Below are 12,046 nucleotides of genomic sequence, written 5' to 3' on the forward strand. Positions count from 1 at the left end.
TAGCGCACATGCCAAAGACCCAGAGAGAGCTGTCTCCACAATCCCAATGAGAGAAAAAAACTGAGCTGGAAATTCGAGATGCAGTAAGTGGATTTTAAATTAAGTTGCAAACTCAATTTCAACATAAAAAAAGATGCAAAAATTGAGGGGCATCTATTTTTTACTTAACACTGTCCTATTTCTTTAAAAGTTGTACATGACAGTTAGGCCACAGTGGACCTGGAGACAGCCCTGCAGAGTTTATGCCTCATAAGTGAGTGTGCTAGTGTTTTGTCGATGTTTGTACAAATGATTTGGGTTCCTCAGCTATGACCCATTAACAAGCTCAGACAAAACAGGTTCCTTCTTCCTAGCAACCGAAACCAGACAAACCAAGGACAAAAATAGAGCCCAGGACAAGACCAGCATCAATACCACCAACCTGACTGCATTTTAAACATCCATCGGCTTTTCAAAAAAGACCAGCACATGAAAGACGAGGTGAGATACTGTTGGCGTGTAGCATTGTGCTAGTGGGTTCTCCACTGCTCTGGCTGAGGATGTCCCACCGGCTCATGACAGAATCTTCTCTTTGTTTTGGGTACTGATGAAGAAAGTGTTTTGTCCGTCTCTTCATAAACGGAGTGACTAAGTTCAGTTGAGTTCTGGATTTTAATAAGTATTTATAAATCTGCAGATTGGGAGAGAAAACCAGTCTTCTGACCATAAATGACAACACAACACCAAGCTTAGGTCTCAACCAGGTCTCTCTCAGCTCCGAAAGCCGGAGGACCATCTTTTATAGGGCACAAGAATGTAAACATAGATTGTGACAGTCAGGCAGTAATGACGTTTCAACAGTCTCAGAGAAAGAGATTCACAGCTCCCAACACATGACCACTCAGACTAGAGAGTTCATAGTTGGCGCTCTCCTTGTAGTCATGACAAGGAACGTTTAGCCAGTACTTTCTCCTGACCCTGAACATCTATTAACCCTGACACATAGACACAATATACTCTTATTAATAGCAAGCTTACATGAGAACGTACTAACTAGTATCCAATGACTAGTTCTATTGATTAGTGAATAATGTAAGCACACAGGAAATCCCAATTTCTTCCACAGTACTCAGAAAGATGGTCGGGGAGGAAGTGGGGGTGGAGACCAGACAGGCTCTGACAGAAAGATTGGACATGAATAATGACTGTCCAATCAGCAAGGAATCATGCTGCAGAGCCCAGTCATGGGATGTAATGGGCCCTTATCAAAGGGCTATTTAATATGCAGAGGAACTTGACCTTGACTGGTTACTGTATCACTGCATAAGTGTCTCTCCGTTCCTCCCCCCATCCCCCTCTTACTCATTCTCCCCTTCTTCTTTAGCCATCAACCAAATGTCATCCAGCTAAAGAAAGTCTAAAGACTTCCACTGCTACATGAGTAAGGTTGTTACAAATGGGGAAATATCAGATAAATATTATATTTTCTGTTCCCTGTTGCTTTTCTGAAATGGTATCCATCCAGATGGTGAATGAACATAACGAGTCTACCCATTTCAACCTAAATGGCCTAAGTGGATATTAATAAGAACATAGCTTTTTAATATTCAGAGCCACAAATGACCCTTCTTTAGTAGAAGCTGACTACCCTGACATTGTAATTTCATATACTGGTATGTTTCAAACGAACGACTGGTCCCATCCCATTATGAATGTGGTTCCAGTCTGACCTTCCATTGTACGTTGCCTGCTATGAGCAGCTACATCACACTATGTCACGGTACTTTCCAATCTCTTCCTTCCTAAGAGTCGGGTGTTACAGAGGAAGGCCATTACCGGAACGCTCATGGATATTCCTAAAACCCTTCTCAGGAAATAATGGCATAGGCTTATTCAGGTTTGGGATCCACGGCACACACATATTGTGTTTTTTGTAACCAAACAAAGCTTGAAATACTACCAACAAGGTAGCTGTAACCAGTACTGTATACTTCATTCTTTTAAATACTGCCATCCCATCGATGGGTATGGTGTTTAGTCCCTCATATACAGTAGATAACTATCATGTTACAGCTTCTAACATTCATTTTGGTACTTCATCCTAAAGTCCTGTTTTCCCACTTTCAGCAGTTTACCCATGTGGGACCATGGATCTGATGTCCGGTAGCTGATAAGTGGTTACTTTGCATTGAGCTGACTAATCATCCTTGAGCTAGCAATGTTTGCAGTGGCTCCATGAGTAGGCAAACAGAACGCCATAATTCACCCTCACCAGAGAGCCAGCCGCCTCTCTATCTGAATATGGAGTGGTCTAATTAGAGAAATTAAATACTTCAGATAGCTCTGCACTCATTTAAAAAATAATAAAGCCCGATCTGTGATTTGATCAATTAAGAGTTTTGTGTTTGTAACGAGGACAAAAGCCTGTGTGAAAACGACAGCATCTGACAGAGATAGCCAGTATTATTTATCCCACACTGCACCGTTAAAGAACGGTCAATAGAGCTGCTGCGCACTGAGGCTTCTCCAATGACTGTTGCAATGAGCTTTGCAACAGTCACTGAACCATATTGAGGTGCAAAATGCTTTTGGCTCTGCTTCTAGCTCTGATTGCATTGATTATTTGTGAGAGAGAAACAGTATGGCAGAGGAAGAGTGTGTGTTAGTGTGTATTGTGTGTATGTGTGTGTTTTGTGTGTGTGTGTGTGTGTGTGGGGTGGTGGGTGGGTGGGTTGCATCCTTTCAGTTCACGGTAAGATAATCCAGAATCGAGAGCACATTAACTATTTTTTCCCAGGCAGCACTTTTTGAAGGAGACAATTTGCTTAAACTGAAACAGAAATCACACGTATGGTAGAGTGGCACAATCAACACCAGCACCCATAAACAGGCATCACAGTGGCGTATCAGATGGGAAAGTATTCTAAATCCTTTTTTTCATTTTACATTGATGATATTTCTGCACATCCTGAAAACAGGATGCTTTGGGAGTAGGACCTATTATATTTTGCTCAGTTGATTTATTAGGGATGTCACTTCTTCTGAAATGTCCTTAATTGCTGTCTTTTAAATAACAAATCAGTTAATTGCTTGGCTGGACCTGATGTTAGTTTCCTCCAGGATCACAATGACTCGTATTGAGAGACTTGTTGCTCTTGTTGGTTAGTTGTAACGGTTTCAAATTCTTGTACTCTTATGGTTCTTCCCTTTGGCACTTATTTGGTTTTCCACAAAGTATGCTTCATGTTCTGGCTGCTCGCAATGTTTGGGGCTATCTCGTTGTTATTATCAGTGACCTATGCTCTTTTGTAAAGCTCTCTCTTGGAAGTCGCTTTGGATAAAAGCGTCCGCTAAATGCATAAATGTAAATTCAATTAGTTAATTGTTAACTTTAAGAATCCTAGCACAGCAAAACAAGCAACTCCATTAAATGAAACAAGATTGTTGTCACAAAAGTAGTCAGTCAAGCAAATGCTGAAATATTGCCTCCAAATTCTGTAATTGATTAATTGTTAGTTAATGAGCTGAATTCATCCAGCTAAATAATAAAGGCAATTCATCTATTACTGATTATACTATCAATGATTAATCGGCTATCATCAATTATTCTTTGACACCTCTAGTTTGTAATCAAAACAATATGAAGAGTAGACTAAACGACGGTCCTTAGGCAGAGAACACACCTGTCAGGTCTAGTCCATGACTATGCACAGTTCCACCCACAGAAGGGGTCTTACTGCTGTTGCCAAGGAAACTAAATTGGCAAGAGGGGGTCAAAAAAAAGACCTTACAAGACTGGCCTAATCAACCAATCATTCAAACCCACATACTACAGATTAGCACAATGTGAAGAGACACAGATAACCAACACTGGCTTCCTCTTGATATATGATGTGAGGCTGGTGTAAACTGGTGGTCAAGATTACATTCCAACTATGCGGATTGACCACAGCCCACATGTATTCCCTAAAAGGTACACGTATACAGAAGATGGATCACAAAGAATCACCATTACAGGAGAGTAGCATTATATGAATTGAGCATCATTATTTATAAGAGAAGGGAGTGTGTGTGTGAGTGCCAGTGTTGCTGGCCAGACAGGGCTGCCAAAAGCAGGGCTCACACATCTACAGTGCCATCTAGTGACTCCTGGGAAACACTTGCTGTCACAATTGAGATTGATGTTTTAAATGCACAGGTCATTCTAGATGTCTAATATGTTGTACAATAATCTGATTACGTGAGATAAAAGACACAGATCAGTAAGTAGACACTGCAATTCCTGTCTGACTATTAACACTTGTTAATTAAAATGAAACATTGTGATAATAAATTCATAGCAATGCCATGTCGAATCATTGGATACTGATATTTTCCAATTTCAAGGCGACTCAGAGAAGCAGAAGAGCACTAATGTTGAAGAGATTGAGTGTGCTACATGTCAGAATAAAAGATTTTAAATAAATGTTACCAATCTGGGAGATGTCCTCATCTGCCCTACATTTCAAATCCTCGTACAGAAATAGAATATAGCAATCACTCAGGCCTCAATTTTGTACAGACAACAACCAATAGTTGATAGACTGATCTGACCAACCAATAGCCATGACAGGGACTAAAGATACATTCTATCCACTGCAGATAACCTGAAGAGACAAACCAGTGATGCGGTTGGGGTGATATATTACTGTACTATACCTCAGCTCGTCAGCAGTGATGTAGAATTCTATAGTTGTTGCTGCTGTTGCGGCTGAAATTCAATACAGAGGGCCTAGGGACCATAGCCCTGTGAAATCCATGATGAACTGGACGGACCTGAGGTAACAAGGACTACCAGTAGAGAGGGAAACATGTTGTGTGTGTGTTGTGAGATGGGCAGAAGGAAGAAATGAAGGGGAAGACTGCTGGGCCAGGAGGGGAACCCACTGGGCAGCAATGTGGAAGAGCCACCTGTCCCATCCTGCACCACCATCCCCCTCTCCTCTCCTCCATTTCCCTTCCCTGCTCTTTCCCCATGTGAACCTACTTCCGCAGGTCTACATTCTCCCGGCCTCCTCCTTTTCCTCTTTGGTTTCTTCCTCCATGCCAACCAATGTGCTCCCAGTACAATGCTGCAACCTTCTCCTTATTTGGCTCATGCAATAGAACTATCTGAAACCCTGTGGGGCTGTACAGATGACTGGCAGGAACGCAGATGGGTTCTATCTATCCATCCACTTCAGGCTATCTGCTGTCAGTGAGATGCCAAGTATGTTTCCTTTATAAGCCAATGACTTCTCTTTGTCTAAGTGACCTTTAGAGGTAAACTGCTTTGTAATGAGCTGCAGGTACTTTGCAGTAACGAAAGTGAATTGGTCTAGGCAAATAGGAGATGTCTATTCCAGAATTTTCCCATAAAAATCTCTGTTCATTAGAGGTTATTGGCGACAGCATGACTGATGGATTGGGAATAACAGTGCTGCTGGTGCAGGTTTGCTCCATCGCAGGCACAGCCGGCTGCAGATTGGGACACCGTGCGGAACCCAAGGGCGAGCGACAGATGCGATCATCAGTGCCTGTCTGTCTACTAAGAGGAATTACATTGCAACATAATACCCAGCTAATGACCATGCTTGCTCATAAACAATTCACTGCTGATGGACTGAACTCTGGAGGTTGAGCTAGCTGCATACATTACGGGGAGCGGGTAAAGAATCTTCTGTTGACAAAATGTGACGCACGTGTACCGCTACGCCGGTCTGATGACCCTGCTGATGCTTGCTGGCATTCCTCTGTCCTGCATAAATGCACAGCAGCATCCACCAGAGGGGATCATGATGTGCTTGTCAATTTAAAGACTGTGATTAGCCTTCCGATCCGACTTAATGACAAAGAATCAACCGCAGCCATGGGCAAACTCCCACGGTGGCTTCTTATTTCTCATTTCTCTTGTTTGTAATTGCCAGTTGTTGTGGAGAAGAGTATCCAAGTCTGGCAGGGTGTTAGAGTGGGAGGTATCCAAAGCCTATCTATCTGTGGGAATGTGTGGTTAGTGGTGTTCACTCTGGGGGCTGAGAGCGAACATGCCACGCCGCAGTTTACATGTATGGCAGGGTCTAATTACAAGGCAGGCCAGATACAGGGGTCTATTTGGAGCTGTTGTGAGGTGCAGTACTGCTCTCAAGGGAAAGCTTATAGGATCCCAACTTTTGCAAATCCTGAGGGACTATTTTAAACACAGTACAATGCGCCGACTGCAGTCCATCAACAGTCTCCAGAAAAACTTTTTTTTGCATCAAACTTTTTTACATCATAACAAAGGACATTTCCCATAAACAAAAGTTAAATGAAGGTTACTCAGCCATCCCTATTGTCAACGTTCTACAAGCATCATGTCGAGACGTGGACGTATAGTCCCAACTCCCATATGGAGAAGTGAAGAATACGAATGCATAAATATACCAGTGAATATATCAGGAAGCGAAAAATAACCAGATCCCAGAGTACAAGGCTGAAAGTCAAAAGGAATGAGTAATGGTGAGATAATGTAGTCACAGACGCAGTGTGATAAGATCAAGTGACTGAAAGCATAGAGGGCTATTTCATTATCTCCAACCGGTCCCATGGAGACATAATTATAGTCTCCATAGTTTCAAAGTTCTTAGTAAAAAATAGAAGAGGCCTAACAAGCAGCCATGTATAGAACCCGACTCGTTTTTCCACGTAAACAAACAAACAAAGTCGCAACCTCATTGAATGCCGGTGTTTTATCTGAGATTGCACAGCCTTCTGAGCACAGCTGGCCTACTGAGCGGACCACAACTTTCCCAGGATCCTTTGCCTGCATGGTATGAAGGTTTGCTTTTGTTAGCAGCTCTGAGGATAGATTTCCTCTGCAGAGCTGGAGGAATCTGACGGCCTGCTGGCCCCGGGGTGGGAAGTAACAATAAACGTCTTTATTTGTCTGTAAAAAAGAGGCAGGCAGCTGAACGCCTCCCACAACCCCACTGAACAGAGCAGGGGGAAAGAGGCTGTGGTCCACCAGGCATTGAGACACTAGCCTTCTGACCTAGCCTTGGGGAGTGGGAGAAAAGGCTAGACAGTGTTGAGGCTTACAGTAACAGTGGAGAGAAAATAATAATGTTCACCAAGCATGGAGACCCTCCACCAGGTCTCAGGGGGGATCAGAGGGAGTAGAAAACAATATATCTCTTCAAAAGTACCTATGTCATTGGTACTAAGGAGAGGTTTCTTTTACCAACTTAAATAGACATATGGATAATTATGCTTCATTATGAGGATGGTAATCCTTCATTATGGGAATATCTGTGGAAGTGACTGACATTCCAATATGGTTGTTAACAACCAAAAGCATGGTACAGGGGCAAGAGAAGGAAATGGGTAGTGCTTCAAGGGGGGATCCATTACAATTCCCATACATACTTCGAAAAATAATGCTTAACTTGTTCAGAATCTTAAATAAATTGTTGTGCTGACACTTGGTAATTTTAACCCTGTAAGACCCCTTGTTGTAATATTACAACAAGAAGAAAATTCTTTATTACTTTTCTCACGATGCTGAGCAGTACATCATCCATTTTGAGAGAAAGTTGAGTTTACGAGATACACAGATTACGAGATGGTTATTCATCGGAGTGGATTGAAGAGTAATGAGCAATTTTACTCAACACGGCACTCCCATTGGCTGGGTGATAGGGTTCACAAAGAGGAGAAAGCAATTAGCGCTGGATGCCATTTGAGAAGGGAAGCTTCCACAATGAGAGCGCTGACCGTATACGGCACGCCATATTGCTTGTGACAAACTGTTTACTCGCAGCGTAATTAACATTCCCATCAACACGGGGAAACCACACGTGATGGATAATCTCACTGGAAACTGACAGGGTGTTTAGTCCAGTAATACAACTGGAAGTCTTTGGTGCTGGATGATGAAAAGCTGGAGTTAAGCTTTACTCGTCTGAGCCAGGACTGGCCACATTAATAACTCCACGTCGAACCGAGCTACCCTGTTGGAAGCTTGAGGTCAATCACACAGACCAAGGTTGAGAGTAATCTAGCATGGCACACTTAGTAGGTTCAAAACCCCCCATGTAGCTTTCTCTCCTGCCGGTCTTTGAAAGTAGTTGTGACAAAGGCCATTTAGAGGTTGCAGTGGTACTTGATCAAGATTCTTGAGAAGAAAATCCTTGATTGAAATGAGGAGTAACAGTCTTCTGAACAACAGCCAGCCCTATAGCTTCTAGGAAAACCTCCCTTGCTGCTGTTCGTCTTGTGCTCCTGGGCTTGTCGCAGACACGACTATATGTTAACACCACTGCACATTGTTTTCAGCTCTCCTAATTGAGTTGATTGTGAAATCTATTGACAGTTTTCATTATATCAGAGTACTGTATGATCCCTTTTTCATGACAAGAGATTTATTTTGATGATCTCTGCCTCTTATGATATAAATTAGTAACTGTGTTGCTATATTCTAAACTGTTCACAAGGTAGTGGCAAAATGACTCAAATTCATAGACATTTCTGTAATTATTTGGTGTTCATTTATCAAATGCTTTTTTATGAAGCATCAAGAGTAGATATTTAAACAAGCACAAATATGCATACATTGCCAACAATAATATGACAAAGGACTATGATTATTATATCACAAGTCCATTTCATCACTATCAACCGTGCTGTTCAGTGATCCATGACTTTCAGAAAGCTGTGTGTCATGTCTGCCAGATTGTCCCTTAAGGAAACTGGGGATGGGGTTTGGTTGTGGGTGGAGGTTGAGTGACAAGTCCATGGGAATTTGCAATAGGCCCACCCCATGGCCTGGCCTGACCTTGTCCCTTTGTTCATTCCCCCTACTTGAAACCTTCAGGGAAAATATGTGGGGTCGAGCGTGGAGCAGGGTGGAGGGGCGAGGAGAGGTGGGAGTCGTACTGGAGGCTGTCCTCTTGGGTGATGAGACTGTACTCCAGACTTCATCTTGACATTTATGTAAGATACAATTTACCCTAGAATTCAACCAAGCACGACTGGAAATTTGACCACGGAGGAACGATCTTACTCTATTGACTCCACATGCTACTAAAAGTTATTATCTTCCTGTCTGGAAGTGACCAAAGGTTCATTTCACTTAAATTCTCATAGGATGAATGTGCACTTCTTCGAACTGCCTAGGCTAGGTTAGACAGGTGTCAAATGATCCCAGTGAGTGAATCGTACACATTTCCTATATAGCTATCCAGTTTCGATTTAGTAAAGGCTACCTTTCAGATGCAGAATAGTCTTTATGAGTTTCAGTGTTATGTCACACTCCATTTACAACTCTGCAGCATACAAAGGCAAATGTGCATCCACAGAGAGCCCCCAGTCATTTATCAGGGTGGGTATTCCATCCAGCCCAGCTAGAACCAAGGACCCTCTAATTGAATATCTGACCCCTGACGGGCAGCAAACAGCATTAATGTACCCCAGCCATGTCGGCAGACTGTTGGCATTGTAGTTGCACAACATACACCTACAGCTCTTCCCATAAATGCCCTCCCGCATTGCCCCTCTGCCTATGACGACTTCAGTCCACAAGTTAATAATAGTAACCACACGTGGCGAGTCCAACATAAGTTTGACATAGCAGGTGACCCAGAGAAATTGTATTTGGCTCCTCAACATAAAAAACTGACTTTAAGGACAACAAGAAGAGGGAAAGAGGCTTTTCTGGGAATCTTGGATGCTTTTAAACGTCTTGGCATTAGAGGAGAAGCCATTTACAATTATTTCAAATTTGCACTGTATGTCAGGATAGGCTAATTTGAGGTGGGATACAGCATCCACCCTCTATCAATTCAATTAAATGTCCCCTCTAAGCATATAACTTCTGACCAGGAAGTTGATATTACCCAGCATCAACAGTGGCAAAGCTGAAACAACATTGTGGACCCCATGCTGTTTTAACAGGGTCCTATCTTGAGTGCAGCCGAGGGGTCGACTTTTCTAAAAGTGCCACGCTTGTTCCTGAATGGGCTTGAGTCAGCTGTTGACAGAAGCAGACAACATCCTTGTGATGGGTTTCCTCTCAGACAAAGTCAGACATATGAGAAGTTGGTTGCTCATTAAAATGCAAGCTGGGCCTCCCTGGCCAAACAAAAGATGGGGCAAATGGCTCTAAAGATAGGGACCTGACTAATTGTTCTGAGGGATAATCTGGGCGGGGTTAAAAAGAACACAGTACACAATTCACAGTACACAATGGTGCATAGGATAATCCACACACAAATATGACTACATGACTGATAAAAATATGTCCCAAACAACACAAGCAGTAGTGAATGGAAAATATGCTGCACTTTGCACTAGTCCACCATTGACATTTACAAATGTCACTCTGCTTCAGTATTGACTCTGAAAAAACAGTCCCCACACCCCTATTGTCATCCACCATCATTAGCATGTCTTAATAATAATGACCATCTAGACAGAGACAGAGCAGGCACTACCCAGTAGACTCTTGATAAATGACTCTGTCAGCTGTGTTCAGCCAGCAAACAGCAGAAACTCTGAGACAGCTCTCTGAGACAGCTCGCTTCAGAGAGCTGTCTCATTAGGCACGAATGACACATTAACCAGCGGGCTGACTAGGAATGCTTTTCAAGATACAGTGCATGGTCCTTGAGGAGCACCATCTCCAAAACACACATAATCGCTCAAAATGTCTGTAACCTTCATATAGCTCCCTGTATAAATCAGGTCCATATCAAAAGATTTAAATGTCCTTCCCAAAGAATCTCAATTACTGTCCTATTGTGTGACTGACACAGAACTTGACAACACGATATAGAGGAGCAACTAAAACCCACCAAATGATCCCATAAATGTATCTACAGTGCAGTGGTACGCTAAAGGCAACCAGGGCCGGCAATGACAGACTGTCTACATTATTGTACTGACACCAGGTTACTTTGGCAGAGCTCAAGTTGAGTATTGGGAGTCTACACTATTGATGAGGTGCTGACATGATATACTACAGTTTGGTTGTCCTATGCCTACAATAGTGCCTGCAGCCTGGTGAAATTGCTTTGGCATGCCCCTACTAAGGTGTGACTGCATAGGTGTGCCAAGAACTTGAAATTCTGTATTTAAGAAAATGGAGAGAGGGGTAGGGGGAGCAATTTTTTGAACAATAAGATGATTGTGAGGACGCGCTGTCAGTAGAATACATATACCCTCATGAGCATGAAGTTAAGTTAATAATGCTGACGCACCATACTGTACTGGAGATTTGCGAAGGCACCTTTTCTTAGTAGCTTTACCTATAGGACAGTCACATGTTCATCAGTTTGATTACGGCATGTAGGTAATTGTTATCAATACTAACATTGTCTCCTCATTCATGGCTTCGATAGTCGCGTTAATCTGTCAGGAAGCATGCGCGTTCAGAATGCTTGTTCCATTCCCAAAATCTCTCACACTTTGTTTTCATGTCAACACTTGTCAAAAGATATAAACAACGCCTACCTTTATTTGCAGTGACAACCCGTTGGTTACTGTATTGTTTTGGTGGCAACAACGTTACACTTGCAGAAATGGTATGGCAGTTGATGATCTGAGAAGTTCAATACTATGCCTGAGTGCGCGCTCAATCATTTATTTAATCTTTACTGTCTGTGACGACGGTTAAAAATAACTATCGTTTCAGGTGGAAGCGGTTGGCGTTACTAAGGGTATTAGCTATAACTACAACTACTCTGAGGTAACGGACCTCTCTTCTACGATGTGTCCCAAAACTAAACAGGGCTCCCCGAGGACACGTGACTAACTCAAGGGAATCGCTTTCATCCCTCCCGGCAGCTGGGATCTATTACACCGCCTCTGACTCGGTCGAACATGCCTCCACAGCGTGCGCTCATCACTCCACAATCTTTGCCGTTATAATCATGCGAGCCATCTTGTCTCTTTTACAACAATAATAAATCCAGGTCTGCCTCTGAAATCATTAGCTCTCATTGTGCAACAATGTCAAGAGAGGGCTAATGCCTTTCGCAAAGGAACTTGTCCCCTCGAAATTACGCACGTGTGC

General features: G+C 42.7%; 1 protein-coding gene across 3 annotated transcripts in view; it reads right to left on the minus strand.

The window, feature by feature from the left end:
• Positions 1-11,763, minus strand: part of mid2 (midline 2) — an 86,590-nt gene extending 74,827 nt beyond the window's left edge. For all 3 annotated transcript variants that reach the window (XM_062476005.1, XM_062476007.1, XM_062476003.1), the window contains exon 1: positions 11,485-11,763. The gene's annotated coding sequence lies outside the window, so the exon portion shown is untranslated. The remainder of the gene's footprint in view (positions 1-11,484) is intronic.
• Between the last annotated feature and the right edge of the window lie 283 nt (positions 11,764-12,046).

The sequence above is a fragment of the Osmerus eperlanus genome, chromosome 13 (genome assembly GCF_963692335.1).
Source record: "Osmerus eperlanus chromosome 13, fOsmEpe2.1, whole genome shotgun sequence".
In the NCBI taxonomy this organism is placed as follows: domain Eukaryota; kingdom Metazoa; phylum Chordata; class Actinopteri; order Osmeriformes; family Osmeridae; genus Osmerus; species Osmerus eperlanus.